We start from the raw sequence: 14,259 nt of genomic DNA on the forward strand, positions 1-14,259 counted from the left end.
ATTAATAGTATTTAAATGCCCCAATTCAAATACAATATGGGTTATTCAAAAATCCAGAATGGCCTAAAAAATATGTGCGTCATTTTTGGCAGAGGTTTTCACCTTTATAAAAAATGAACTTTTCTAAAGGGCATTCTGGGTTCATTGGAAATATTTTTATTTTGATCCTAATTGCATTTCATTTAGTGCTCGGGTTTGTCATCCCTATTTCAAATTTCAAACAAATATAGACATGATGCATGGATGCTTATGAAACTAATTGCAATCAAATTCTAGGGCTGTGACATCCGGGCTCTGTCGCAGTTGGCTATCCCAACTGACCTCAAGCAAATCCAGAAGTTAACTGGATGTGTGGCGGCCTTAAGCCGCTTTATCTCCCGATTAGGAGAAAAGGCACTCCCCCTCTATCGCCTTCTTCGGCGCACCGAACACTTCGAGTGGACGGATGCAGTCACAGCCGGATTGTAAGAAATAAAAGCCATCTTGGCCACCAACCCAATCTTAGCCGCACCAAATGTCGGCGAACCAATGTTGTTATATATAGCGGCAACTCACCAAGTTGTAAGTGCAGTGCTCATCGTCGAACGAGAGACGGACGGACATAAATTCCCACTTCAAAAGCCGGTATATTGTGTATCCACTGTCCTCACTCCATGCAAATCATGGTACCCACATTATCAAAAGATAGCATACACGGTATTCATGGCATCCCGGAAATTACGACACTACTTTCAAGAGTGTTCAATTACGGTGGCCTCAGAAGTACCACTCAACGACATAATAAACAACCATGATGCCACGGGCCGGATTGCCAAATGGGCTATCGAGCTCCTCCCGTTCGACATAACATATAGACCACGGCGAGCCATTAAGTCGCAAGTACTGGCCATCATCGCCCCGTGGACAGAACCATTCCCGGCCTACCTAACCAGGCAGGAACTACCCAAGGACCAAAATGAGGCACGCTGCATAGTGTGGCGATCTAGAGCCTATAAGGTCCACGAGGGAGAGCTTTATAAGAAAAGCACTACCGGAGTCCTTCAAAGGTGCATCTCCGAAGAGGAAGGGCGGAAGCTTTTGGCAGAAATCCATGCTGGACTCGGCGGCCATCACGCCGCAGCCCGGGAACTTGTAAGCAAGGCCTTCCATACAGGTTTCTATTGGCCGACGGCCCGAGCAGATGCACAGCATCTGGTCCAACATTGCGTCGGTTGCCAGCTTTTTGCAAACCAAAGCCATATGCCACCTACCGCTCTCCAAACAATCCCCATCACTTGGCCCTTTGCGGTCTGGGGGCTTGATATGGTCGGACCCCTTAAAGAAGGAACCCATAAGAAAAAATACTTACTGGTCATCGTGGATAAATTCACCAAATGGTTAGAAGCCAAACCTGTCAAGACGGCTGAATCCGGACCGGTGATAGACTTCATATCTGGGGTTGTACACCATTATGGCATCCCCCACAGCATCATCACTGACAACGGCACGAACTTTACAGCCGACGAGGTAAAACTCTGGTGCAGCAACATGGGCATCAAGCTCGATTATGCTTCTGTCTATCACCCGCAAACTAACGGTCAAGTCGAGCAAGCAAATGGTCTTATCATGAGCGGCATCAAACCTAGATTAGTGCGGTCCTTAAAGGAATCAAACACGCACTGGGTAGAGGAGCTCGACTCCGTACTATGGGGGCTGCGGACCACGCCGAATCACACTACCGGATACACACCATTTTTTATGGTGTATGGCGCAGAGGCGGTTTTGCCTTGCGACATAATTCATGACTCACCTCGAGTGCGCATGTACAAAGAAAAAGAGGCCGATCTCGATCGGCATGACAGTTTGGCCGCCCTGGAGGAGGAGCGCGACGTGGCAAAAGCCCGTTCCGCATTCTATCAGCAACAGGCTCGAAGGTATCAAAGCAGAGAAGTACGAGCCAAAGCCTATAACGTTGGCGAACTAGTTCTACGCCTACCGGAGAAGAAAAAGAACAAGCTCAAGCCCAAATGGGAAGGTCCCTTCATTATTGACCAGGTTCTGACCGGTGGAGCATACCGTCTGCGGGATGCATCGGACAATCGACTCGAGCCAAACCCATGGAACGCAGCCAGACTCCGAAGATTCTATGCCTAGTGCCGGACTCTATGTTCGTCTCCTTACCTCGGTCAATTTTTTTGCATATCAATTATCTGTCTTTTCTCTGTTTCTCTCTTTTTATTCTCCTCAAGGCCTTAAAAGGCTAAACTTGTGTCTTGGTTACACAATCTTGACGCGCTAACCGCGCTCATTATACCTGGGGGCTTCTTATACAGAAGCTTACTATAACTATTTTTCTAGGCTTTATGCCCCGCACATGTGTTATTCTTCCACATGTACCTTTTTTTCGCCATTATATGCATCGATATGACTTAAGTTTTGGCCAAGCTGGGTTGCTTGGCTCTTGTATTTATACTCTACATTCTCGTTAATTCGGCTAGGGCATAAGGGGAGCACCTCTATGATTGTTACTGCCGGGTCAGCCGGATGTGTACCTCAGACTGGGTGAAGCCGAAAGCTAGCGTTCTTAAGGGAATATTCGGTCGGTGAACAAAAGATGACTTTTTATTTAATTTGACACATGCCCCCAGATGTTTAGAGCCTGCGTCTCTTTTCGCAGTTCGGACATGCACATTAGGGCATGCGTACCTAGGGAAAGGAACCCTTAACGGAACTATTCTCCCTGGAAGATGTTTCTTACTATCCATATAATATAACATAGCTAGTTGGGTACTTGTCTGTTCAAGCACTTATGACACCTACGCCTGGTTTCCATGCATACCCCGGTTTTTACATAACCGAGCGGGTATTCGGATACACTCCGGACTATCGGGTCCAGAGGTCGAAGCAAAAAGGTCCGCCATGACAAATGATTTACAATCCGTCTAGGGACATTATATATGTCACTTGAAGTACACAATCACTAAGACTGATTAAATTCTTCTTCTATACCATCCAACAGGCTGTCTAGCCTACAATCCTGTTGGGAATACTTTGCGGCTAATTCTACTTGGTCATACACCAAACTGACGGGGATCTCTTTCCCATCGGGCCCCACAGGTCCGACCTCGGCCATGTGGTTTGGGTTAGCTTTGGTATATCGCGTCTTCACCATAGCCCAGGCTTCCCTTGCACCTTGTCGGCAGGCCGATATCTTCCATAATCGGAAGCGCCGTCGCGCTCCCTTCAGCTTCTCTATAAGCTCCCCCATGCCTCCTGGCGGGGACGCGGATGGCCACAAGGCTTGGGCAATACCCTGCATCACCTTCCGAACTTGTTCATGCAGTTGTGAGAGCTCTGGTAGAAGATCACCTGCAGACCCAGGCATCTCCTCCGCGGGACGACCCGTCAGCATACCTGCAGACATAACTCTGTTAGCCGGCTTCTTCGCCGAACTCCTTCCAATGTTTGTTCAAACACTTACTGAAAATGTCACGTCGAAGCCGCTTATTCTCCTTCATGGAGTCCGCAAGTTGGGCTCGGACATCTTTCAATTCCACGCCCAGCTGGATATTGGCGTCCTGGAGATTATTTTTCTCCTTCCTGACTCGCGTAAGCACGCGCTCGCCAGCATTTAGCTGTCGATCAGCATGTTCCGCATTCACCGGCATGGCCTCCTGATTCACTCCGGGGTCATCTGCAACATCTATTGTTTGATTTGCAAGCATGCCGCATACTATCTGGTACCTGTCATTCTTTGCAATGGAATCAAGTGTTACCAGAGGGGCCCTTCTCGGACTCCTTCAATGCGGCAACAGCGGCCCGTAGCTGGGCTTTGCACTCTTCCAGCTCTTGAGACAATTGGGAATTCTTCTCTGTAATAACTTGCACAAATAATGATCCTTAAATCAGTTGTGTCAACTGTTTCAAGTCTCAGGGGCTACTGATATATATATATAATCGTCAGATTTTCTTACCCGTATATTCCTTACATACTGGTCCGTGGCTCTGGCTAGACCATTTTGAGCAGCACGGATGTACGCGTCTCCTGAGTTGAAGGCATCGAACGCCTCTTGGGAGAAACAAGCGTCACGGAGTACGGCCTGACGACGCCTGTGATTCATGGCGCTCTCCACTTTGGAATTTGTAGCGGATAGTCTGTCCGCATCCTCTGTAGGAGGAGCATCCGGCATTCGCCCCGTGTTAGCTTCCACCTCTATGTCCGGCCCTGGAGCCCGACTGGTGGAGGCGTGATCGGTAACCTCTCCGGATATAGTCTGGTGAGCGTTTTTTCTACTAGGAAACATGGACGTCATTATATTTTAAGAAAGACGACAACCACGGAGCGAGGTTTTGTATCATACCTCTGCACCGGCGTCTCAGTCCTGACCGCCTTCCTTTTTGGCCTACCCGGCTTCGGCGCCCCTTGTTGGCGAGTCACTGTGGGTTCGGCATGGCATCCCGAAGGCCTTCCCTGTAAAACACCATATGTGTACGGTAGGTGAAGTGCATAGAAGGGGATCCTTCTCGGAAGTTGGGACTTCGGTTTTTTCTTACATGCGATGCAGGGAGTAGCCCAGGATAGTCGGCAATGATGGCCACCATGGCGCCATCGCAGCTCAATTGATAGAATGTCCTGTCTATCAGCTCCACAAATATGTATGGATCCTCTTCGAGTCCGGGATCGAGGGCCCGATCAGGGTCCTACGGTTGTGGAGGTGGGCCGTTGACGTCCCTTACAGCTTTTCGTAGTTCCTGCCGTGAAACGGCAAGGTGAGTATTTACGACAAAGAATGTAGGAAGGTTGGGATTAAAGAGTGACAACTCACCCAGCTTGGAGGGTTGTACATGGAGAATCCATCCCGTGGCTTAATACGGATGAACTCCTCTTCCTCTCCCTTGAACAACTCGGACAGAATTTTTGCTAGAGCAGCAGCGGAGTCCGATCCCTTACGCCCGCAGCAGGTGGCATCATCTTCCCCGTTAAAGCACCACAGGGGGTGCCCTCGATATTGAAGTGGCTGCACCCCCCACATTATGCATATTGACATAACCTCGATTATTGTCAATCCTGATTGAGCCAGCACTTTAATCCGGTCCATCAGGTAAAGGACTTCTCCGTTGTCATCCTCCTGGGGGCTCCGTGGGCGCCAGCTTCGGCGTTTCTTCAGAGGAGCATTGTTGAACTCGGGAAGACCCCTCCCAATAGGATCTGGAAGGGGGACATCCTCCATGTAAAACCACTCCGAAGGCCAGTCTTCGGACGTCTTCTTCGGGGTACCGGACAGGTATCTGGTCCCGGCGATGCGCCATATTTCGGCTCCGCCCACTTGATATAGCGACCCCTCCTGTGTACGGGGCACAAGGCAGAATAGTCTCTTCCATAGCTCGAAATGAGCCTCGCAGCCCAGAAACAGCTCACAAAGGGCAACATAACCAGTGATGTGTAATATGGAAGTGGGGGTGAAATTATGCAACTAGAGGCCGTAAAACTCCAGGAGCCCGCGGAGGAACGGATGGATTGGAAATCCAAGTCCCCTTCTATACCTACTAATAAACCAAGGTGCGTTTCTCCAATTATTTCATCCGTTCACCGAAAAAGATTTCTTTTTTCTATACGAGGTGGTACTAAACTTTTGTATATCTGTATGTTAGCAAAAGAAAAGGATTTGTCTAGAATAACGTACATGGGCCGCCCGCGCTACGACCCAGTAAGGTCAGCCCATTATCTCCTGCACACGCAGCAATAAGTAAACCTATTTCCTGCACAGGGCAGTAGATAGTTTAACGTACGCACACGGCGTCAAGACTGGGCCGCCCATTTTCTCTATGTTTTGTTTCTATTTTTCTTCTTCTGTTTCTCTCTTTTTATTTTCCGTTTCTTTTTTATTTTTCCTATTTCAAGTTTATTTTTCCTTTTTTCTGAAATTCAAAATTTTCAAAAATTTCGGAATTTCACTTATTCAATTTTTCAGCAAAAATTACGAATTCCAAAAATGTGTTCATATTTTAGAAAATGTTTGGGATTTCTTTGTCGTTCAAAATTTTCAGAATTTTAGAAATTAATCCCATTTTTTTAAATGTGTGTATTTTTTAGAATTGCTCAATATTTAAGAAAATGCATTTGAAAAATGTTCCACATTCGAAAAATATTCGTGGTTTACCGATATGTTCATAAATTGAAAATAATGTTTACATTAAAGAAACACATTTTCTAAAATTCTTCTGAATGTTCAAAATATGGTCAAAACTTAAAAAATGGTCGTATTTTTAAAAAGGTTCATGTTTTAAAGAAATGTTTGTGAATTTCAAGAAATACTCCGTTTAAAAAAACTATTCGTAATTTAGAAAATTGTTCATGCTGCCAAGTATATTACGAAGTTCATGTTATGAATTCTAAATTGTGTTCCTATTTTAAAAATATTTGCAATTTTAAAAATTTGATCGTTACAATTAAAAAAATGTTTTGGTTTTTCCAATTTTGTTCAAGATTTAAAAACTGCATTTAGAAAATGTTACAAACTTGAAAAATATTATTGGTTTAGTGAATGTTCAAAAATTGAAAATATTTTTTGCATTGAAAGCACATTTTCTATATTTTACTTCTGAACGTTCAAAACATGTTCCCATTTCCAAAACTTGTTCACAAATGAATTTTTTTTCATATTTTTATAATCAGCTTCATGTTTTAAGAAATGCTTATGAATTTAAAAAATGTTCCATTCAAATTTTTTGTTCGTGTTTTTTAATTGTATGGTTTTTTTAAAATTGTAAATGTTGCCAAGTATATTAAGCAATTCATAGTTATCATTTTTTGAAAAGTTCAGAAAATGAACAAAATGTTTCAAATCTGACATTGCTTTATATTCTTAAATATTCACGCTGACCATTGGAGGACACGTTTGTTTGAGTGGCTAGCAACATGTGGTCGGGTCTTTGAGGTTGTGAGTTCGATCACTCCCATACTTGGCCTGCGCTGCATCCGACATATCGAGCTCAGTCGGTTTGTCAAGAATAAGTGACACCATAAATTATTGACACTTGGAAGCTTCCATGTGCAAATAAAACAAAATGTGCTGGTTATCTATAATTTAAGGAAATTTTGGGCATATTCCAACAAAAGAGAATATAGTTGTTTGGCTCTAATTAAAGGGTGTCGTGTTGACCTAGAGAATACGGACATGTGGGGGTCTTGATCCATTCTTATATCGAGTCAGATGCATATAATTTTATTATCCCGTTGCAACGCATGGGCATGTGTGCTAGTAGTAAATAAGGGACAAGGCATACCTGCTCCCCCTTGGAGGAATTAGGGAAGCTCTCCGCTTGCTCCCCATCATTATAGGTGGCGAGCCTGGCTCGAACGGGGACCATATATGCTGGAGGGAGAAATCCCTGGGTCTGCAACTCTACTAATTGGCTGTGCGGGACGGAACACTTCTCCCAATCACCGGGCTTAGGGCTACGGGAGCGGGAGGAGGAGCTGGGATGGGCGGTGTCGGTGTTAAAACCGGCGGATCTCGGGTAGGGGGTCCTGAACTGTGCGTCTAAGGCGGATGGTAACAGGAGGCAGGGGACACAATGTTTTACCCAGGTTCGGGCCCTCTTGATGGAGGTAAAACCCTACGTCCTTCTTGATTATTCTTGATGATATGAGTAGTACAAGAGTTGATCTACCACGAGATCAGAGAGGCTAAACCCTAGAAGCTAGCCTATGGTATGATTGCATGTTGTCCTACGAACTAAAACCCTCCGGTTTATATAGACACCGGAGGAGGCTAGGGTTACACAAGGTCGGTTACAAAGGAGGAGATATGCATATCCGTATTGCCTAGCTTGCCTTCCACGCCAAGTAGAGTCCCATCCGGACACGGGACGAAGTCTTCAATCTCGTATCTTCATAGTCCAACAATCCAGCTGTTCGGAGACCCCCTAATCCAGGACTCCCTTAGTAGCCCCTGAACCAGGCTTCAATGACGATGAGTCCGATGCGCAGTGTTGTCTTCGGCATTCCAAGGCGGGTTCCTCCTTCGAATACACCACATAAGAGTTTGAATACAAGGATAGTGTTCGACCCTGCAAAATAAGTTCCACATACCACCGTAGAGAGAATAATATTTCCATAAATCTAATCTGCTGACACGTTTTGGCAGCATGACATCACACCACGGCCCGGTAATTATTTGAACTGTTTTTCTTTAACCAGCCCTGCACATAACGCGAGGCGGTTTCTTGACATGTCTTGTCAAAGCAGAGATCATGTTCCCCTTATCACGGGATTCTCATCAATACAAATGTGGGTAACCCAACCGTGCCTGTTGGTATGACTCCTAGATCTTAGGTAAGTCTCGAACGGCCACGAGGAGGACGCCTATTCATCCCCTTTACAAAGGGAGAATGCTTTTTCTTTTTTCCCTCCCATGCTCAATCGAATCCTTCCCCCGCCTCGAGTTCTAACATCCAAGGCCCAGGTCAGGTGCTTCGGACCTTCAATCATGTCCGGATCCAGCCTTCAAGGCCGGCGGATGCCTTCCTCCATCACGGAGGAGGATATCAAGAAGTTGAGGGAGGCCAGATATCTGACCGCCGAAATTTCGCATAGGCTGCCCGCCCGAGGGCAGGTCGTCCCTACTCCTGAACCCAACGAGAGCGTTGTGTTCGTCTCCCACTTCCTCCGAGGACTAGGCCTCGCTTTGGATCCCTTTGCTAGGGGTCTTATGTTCTATTACGGGCGGGATTTTCACGATCTGGCCCCGGATTCCCTCCTTCACATCTCGTCATTTATTGTCGTTTGTGAGGCCTTCCTCCGCATTACCCGTCACTTCGGCCTGTGGCTCAAGACCTTCGATGTGAAGCCGAAGATGGTCGAGGGGCAGTACGCAGCGTGCGGAGGTGCTCTAATAAGCAAAATTGCTGACGCTCCATGGCCAAAGGGTTCCTTTCCAGAGGTGTCCGGATTGTGGCAACGGGAGTGGTTTTACGTCACAGCTCCCCGAAGTGCCAAGTGGGTAGGTGCCCCCACCTTTCGCTCGGGCCCTCCACCACAACTGATGTCATGGATCAGCAGGGGGCCGAGCTGGGGTCCAGCCAAGGACGCGCCAATACTGCAGAGCCGTATCCGAGATCTCTTCGAGGGAGATTTCAGTCTGGTTATGGTAATGCAAGTTATGCTGGTTCGTTGAATCCAGCCTTGCAAACGCCGGCCCCTCTGCATGTGGGAATTCAACCCGGAAGGACCACACACTATTCAGAATTTCCTCGGCATGACTCACGAGGAGATGTACAAATCGTTCTTCGTACCCCAAATAGAGTGTCCGGACACTACCGAGGATGTGGGCCTGAGCTGCAACCGCCCTGCTGCCCAAGTAAGTAATCCCATGGCCGAACACACTGTCCTTTTATTTATCATGACATCATTCTGATGAATCACTCTTTGACTAGGACTGGACAACAAAGGCGAAGATGATCCGGTGTTCGTCCCCCCTTTCTGAAGGCTTGGACAATCCGGTGCTGGAAAAGATGCTCGAGCCATCACCTTGTCTAGTGCCCTCAAAGGAAGATGAAGGGGGGAATAAAGAGGGCGAAAGCGGGCCTCCATCGCTACCTATTCCAATCGAGGGAATGAGCGCCTCCGCGAGGGAGGATAACCAAGGGGAAGAATCTGACATTCTCTCTCCTCGGGGAAGGAAGAGGACTACCTCTGAAGATCCAGAAACTAAGGTTTCCAAACGGGAGAAGAAATCTCTGCCAGAGGGTCCTTCTTCGGAGGGTATTCTTGCCGCACAATGTCCTCGCGGGGATCAGCCCTCTACCGAGCTGTAAGTAATCAAAGAGTACTTAATAGTGAAGATATCCTACCTTACTTCTGAAGACAATAACTGATGCTTGTGAATTGTAGTCCGAATCACAGCCCTTCTCGACAGAGTTCATCTTCGGGGGATTTTCTTCCGGAGATGATGGAGAGAAAAACGCCTCCCCCGGACTCCCCAGCTCAAGAAGCGGGCGATTTTGAAGTGTCGTCGCGAAGGGTATCTCTGGATCCAATATCGCCAGAGGATAACCCATTGGCTGTCCGGCATCCCCAGTATCCGGCTCCTGAGGAGAGCAACAGCAAGGGTCCGTACTGTGTGCGGTCGAATGCACTGAAGGATCTTCTGGGGAAAGCTGTCGTCTCGGAAGCGCATCTTACGCTAATGGGTACGGTAATTGAAAGGATTTCATCCGCCGAAAGCGGTTTGCATGAAGCTTTTATGAGTCTGCTGAAAGGCTCCGAGGTACGTAAAATAATGTATGCCTTTATTAGTACCGCATACATTAGGTATGCCCATGCAGATAGTAGCCCCTGAGACTCTGGTTGTCGTTGAGAATGGCGGCAAACAGGGGATTCATAGTCCCAGGTAATAACCAGACCACCTTTATGTACAGGTGGTTGAAGCTCCGGTGGCTAGCCGGACTGATGGGTTTGCCCAATTAAAGCGGCAACTGGATGCGGCAGATGCCGACATCGTGCTTGTCAACAAGCGGCTTGACGAGGCACAGGGTGAGTGATCTTTCTTGTGATCGTCACATAATAAGAGCAGCATGATGCCAGTATCTTTAATATATTGTGACTGCAGATGGAGCGGCCACCGTGGAGACCCTTCGGGCGGAGTTTGCCCGAGCCAAGGAGAAAGCAAGGAGTAGCAATGCGGCCGCTTTACAGGCGGCCGAAGAGTTAAGGGCCGAACAGGCCGCACATTGCGAGAGCAAAGAAAAAAATGCCAAGATGGCCGTGGAGTTAAAAGAGGCTGCTGACCGTTACCGGCTTCTTGAAGAGGAAAACCGGGCGAAGGCGACGGACCTCGAGAAGGCCCGGGTGGCTGCCAAGGAAGCCCGCTCCAAAATTAGAGCGACGAAGGAGGAGCTGAATCAAGCTGCAAATATCGTGTCTGGGAAGCCCTTCTTGTTGCGGACTAAGTTCGGAGATCCTAATTATGCTCCTCTGCACCGGCTATGGAGTTCTGCGGACGCGTACATGGATTTGGTTGCAAGTGCTGCTGATGCAGCCGAGTACTTCAAGGATCAGAAAGGTCCCGAAGTGGAAAAGTTGTTCTGGTCACAGTTTCACGCTCCAGTCCGTCCGCTGCTGCTGAATGAGCGATTGACCGGTTGGGCCGAGCTCCATAGGTTGTCCGGACTTGCCATGAGGTCCGTTGTGGATCACCTATGGCCGGGAGGGCCAAGGCCGAGTAGCTACTTTAGCTTAGTGCAACTATTCCTTGAAGCTGTGCCACGCATCGATGCTGTAAAGAGATCTGCGTGCATAGAAGGTGCGCGGATGGCCATTGCCCGTGTCAAAACATACTGGGCAGAGATGGAGGCCACCACTGTTGTGGCACAGGGTTCAGCCATAGGCCGAGTGGCTGCCGAGCACTACTTTGAAGAAGTCCTTGAAGGCACTCATTCGATAGAGGCTCAGTGCTCGAAGAATATTATTTTCCAGTGACATGTAGTCCCATTGTACAAACAATGTTTTATTGAATTTATCAAGGCTGTATTTATACTTTTGCCCGAAAGTGATAAGATGCCTCCTGTGCGGCCGTTTATGTATACTAGTCGCCAACCCGTGCATTCGCACGGCCTAGTTGCCTAATATTACATTAGGTCTATATTGCTAACATATAATTATGAGTTGTGTACAACTATATCAGGATGGTGCCATCTTATAATCATACTAAAGGACTTGAGCAACAGGGATTGACAGGAGAGTGTGTATGCACAAATGTGTTAGTCGGACGAAGTTAATCACATTAAATTATAAGCCAACACATGAAAAATAATATGTACTGAGATAACTTGATATAATTTCTTGTTATGGTTAAATTATACTGTATATATAGAGGTTAGTGATTAAACTTAGCCGCAAAAAAAGAAGGAAATGATTAAAATCATTCAAGAAATATGCAAAGTCGACTAACATGTTCCTTACTTTCTTAGTTATATTCATATCCATATATGCTTCAACTATCTCAAGAAGTTATGCGTGTATCAATGATAGTCCCCAATGAAAATATTAAACTATATTAACTATGGCATGCTAAAATAATTCTGTTTACCTTAATGATAAAAATTGTTACGCTCAAAAACTATATTATTCTATTAAAATCACAAAGTAGAATATTCCCATATACTTGATATTCTTGACAGTTCATATATCTTTTAAACTAACTAAGCACTTTTTTGAAAGAAAATAATCATGACTCGTTTCTTTGATCATCAAGTAGCAGTAAGGAAAAAATGCATTGGAATTTAAAAAATGACATAACTTAATACATTTGGAATTTGTAGAACGCCATGACTTGAAGAGAGCCTTTGTTTAAAATCATAGGAAATAATCTTAATAACGGATTTGTATTGGACAGTATAGATGTACCACATCAATGACGGTCTAAGGTGAATTTTTTTACTGCTGTGTTTACACGTGCTGACTGCATGACACACTTCTATGTTATTACAGAGCTAACAGGCCCGGATGAGGGCTATGTTCTTCTCCTTTTTATAGACTCGGATTCTTGGTTCTTGGTTAAACCGGAAACAATAAGAGAGCCTGGTAGTTCTCATCATGAATTTTGCACAGAAGCCCATAAGATGATTTCAAATTATAGTTATTACTATCAAAGTAGTTCAGAGTTAGGTTGTCTATACATGGGTTATGTTCTATATCTGCCAAGAAAAAAAATTGTAGATCATCATATTCCAGTGGTAGACCAAACTTAGTGTCTCAGTTTATGCACATGTCTATTTTAACTTTTTACCTACCATTTAAATTTTCCTGAAAATAGTTTCCACTAATAATTCTATGCACCAATTGATGGTCAAATACACATGTCTAGCACCATGCTAGTTTATAAAATGTCCTATTTTCAGGACAAATAACGTAGCTCTAATCAGCCATATTGTGTGATTCAGTTGTTGCTTATGCATTACAAACTCCTTCCTTGGATTATAAGTTAAATTACTACATGAAATTTGTATGTAATTTTTTGCATAAAATATGCTGCACTATTTTCCTCTCAAACATGTCTTGAAAGAGATACTTGTTAGCAAGTACTCCCTCCGTCCCATATTAGTTGTCACCGAGATGGATGTATCTATATATATTTTACTGCTAGATACATCCGTTTAAGCGTCAACTTATATGGGGCGGAGGTAGAAGAATTCATTTTTGCTACCATGTATAGAAGACTTTATATATATTGTCGCAAGTAATTTAGTCTACGTCTTCATGTTCTATAAACTCTCATCAGAGACAACTATAGTAACCTCTTTGTTATGTAAAGAAACATAATAACCTCTTTATCATGTAAAGAAAAATAGTGGCCTCTTTGTCATGTGCTTAGCATGCCAAATGAAAGCAACTATCGAAGCATATCACATGTTGTTGGTTCACATACAATTTCCACACAGAAATAGAATTAGAGAAGTTTTAAAATAGGGAAAAGGTAGAAAACAAACCAAGGTCAACACTTGTTATATAACCTACACGGCAACAACAATAATGTTTCATAATGGTAAATCTTGCATATTTACCTTCCAAACTTAAAAAGTGGTAGAAAGAATTTATGTAACATGCAAGCGACTTTGTTGGCAACACCAGGAGACATCTAATTTTTGTTTGTCTACACCACAGTGGCATTGCTTTATAGGAATTCCCGATGGGCACAGCAATGTCTAAACTAAATCTCGTTCCAAGTGACCCGGTATAATAAAAAATTATAACATGTGAATCCTTTGCATTTGATTAAATATACACAGAGGAAAAAAAAATCTGAGAATTGAAAGCAGCAAAACAGGAATTCATTGGTGAGTTAAGCTCAAATGAAAAGGAATGATGATGTTGTGGTTAAGAAGACCACCATATAACAAAATATTTGGATGCAAGCATTAACTTTTGCACGTCACAACCATGTATCCACATGTATACGTCAAGGTTGAAGCCCTTGTGGTTTCGGCATGTACTTCCTTATTACACCTACATTCTCTGTGTCAACTAAGAGGATAAGCACAGACTGCATATCCATCTTTCATGGATACTTTTCAATTTCGATATACCATGCCTTGTGTCCTAGATACATTTCATTTTTGCTACTACCAATTGATGTGTTGCACACACATCACACATACTGATCGATATAGAGATTTAGCAAAACCACATTACATGTTCAGTACTAATGGAGCTAAGAAATCATCACGCTCTCACCCATGTGCTCGAATAGCAGTGTAGTAGCTTCATTCATTGTGGCA

The sequence above is a fragment of the Triticum urartu genome, chromosome 2A (assembly GCF_056163025.1).
Source record: "Triticum urartu cultivar PI428250 chromosome 2A, HENAU_Tu73, whole genome shotgun sequence".
In the NCBI taxonomy this organism is placed as follows: domain Eukaryota; kingdom Viridiplantae; phylum Streptophyta; class Magnoliopsida; order Poales; family Poaceae; genus Triticum; species Triticum urartu.